Source organism: Quercus lobata, unplaced genomic scaffold (assembly GCF_001633185.2).
Source record: "Quercus lobata isolate SW786 unplaced genomic scaffold, ValleyOak3.0 Primary Assembly Scq3eQI_1279, whole genome shotgun sequence".
NCBI lineage: Eukaryota > Viridiplantae > Streptophyta > Magnoliopsida > Fagales > Fagaceae > Quercus > Quercus lobata.
Genome location: NW_022156205.1, coordinates 1 through 1592, shown reverse-complemented (window position 1 = coordinate 1592; position 1592 = coordinate 1). Strand labels below are relative to the sequence as shown.

At 50.8% G+C, this 1592-nt stretch overlaps 1 non-coding gene and 1 pseudogene across 1 annotated transcript; both read right to left on the bottom strand.

Annotated features, from left to right (window-relative positions):
• Positions 1 to 140: 140 nt before the first annotated feature.
• On the bottom strand, positions 141 to 259 carry LOC115973776. Its single transcript, XR_004087822.1, has one exon. It is a non-coding gene; the product is annotated as a 5S ribosomal RNA (ribosomal RNA).
• Positions 260 to 1508: 1249 nt separating this feature from the next.
• LOC115973777 lies at positions 1509 to 1592 on the bottom strand (annotated as a pseudogene; the record flags this gene model as incomplete).

Sequence of the window (1592 nt, the reverse complement as noted above, 5' to 3'; positions counted from 1 at the left end):
GGGCATTTCGAGATCGCCGCCACCAAATTAGCACCCAAAACGAGATCAGCGGCTCGTATTTTTGGCCTGGGCAGACTAAGCCTACGAAGCGAGCATGCTGGACCGACGTAAACGACAAAAAAAATCTGAAGAAAAAGAGTGGGGTGCAACACGAGGACTTCCCTGGAGGTCACCCATCCTAGAACTACTCTCGCCCAAACGCGCTTAACTGCGGAGTTCTGATGGGATCCGGTGCATGAGTGTTGGTATGATCGCACCCATCAGCATAAGCGCGTTAAATCCTTATAAAGGATCCGAATGCAACGATGCACTCTAACACCAAGGAGCTGCTGCCCAAGGACATTTCGAGATCGCCGCCATCAATTAGAACGATTTACAAAGAATAGGGCTTTCGTATCTTTTGGCTGGGGCGACTAAGCCTATGAGCGGTGTGCTGTGCAGACGTAATACGACAAAAAAATCCGAACGATAAAAAAGAGAGGGGGTGCAACACGAGGACTTCCCAAGGAGGTCACTTCATCGTAGTATACTCTGCCACACACACACACGGCTTTAACTGGCGAGAGAGATGGGATCGTGATAGTTGTATACGCACCATAGCATAAGGGTTAATCTTAATAAAGGACCGAAATGCAGCGAATTGCAACTTAATCATATAGTGAGCTGCGCCCGAGGGCATTTTCGGATCGCCGGCCCACAACACAAACCTTAAGCCCAACAAAACGGACAGCGCTCGTATTTTTGCCTGGGCAGAACATAAGCTACGAAGCGAGAGCATGCTTGGAACGTAAACGACAAAAAATCCGAAGTTAACACACACGCACGCTCGCAGCGGTGCACAAGAGACTCCAGGTAGGTCACCATCCTAGTAATATTGCCCAAACAATTTCACGCTTAACTGCGGAGTTCTGATGGGATCCGGTGCATGAGTGTTGGTATGACCGCACCCATCAGCATAAGCGCGTTAAATCCTTATAAAGGATCCGAATGCAGCGATGCACTCTAACACCAGGGAGCTGCAGCCCGAGGGCATTTCGAGATCGCCGCCACCAATTTAGCACCCAACACGAGATCAGCGGCTCGAATTTTTGGCCTGGGGCAGACTAAGCGTACGAAGCGAGCGTGCTGGACCGACGTAAACGACAAAAAAAATCCGAAGAAAAAGAGAGGGGTGCAACACGAGGACTTCCCAGGAGGTCACCCATCCTAGAACTACTCTCGCCCAAACACGCTTAACTGCGCGGAGTTCTGATGGCTCCGGTGCACTTAGTCGTTGGTCACTGATCGCACCATAGGCATAACGCGGTTAAATCCCTTATAAGTCCAGAATGAGCGTTGCCACTTCTAACACAGGAGCTGCAGCCCGAGGGCATTTCGAGATCGCCGCAACCAAATTAGCACCCAAAACGAGATCGGCGGCTCGTATTTTTGGCCTGGGGCAGACTAAGCCTACGAAGCGAGCGTCATGGACCGACGTAAACGACAAAAAAAATCCGAAGAGAAAGAGAGGGGTGCAACACGAGGACTTCCCAGGAGGTCACCCATCCTAGTACTACTCTCGCCCAAACACGCTTAACTGCGGAGTTCTGATG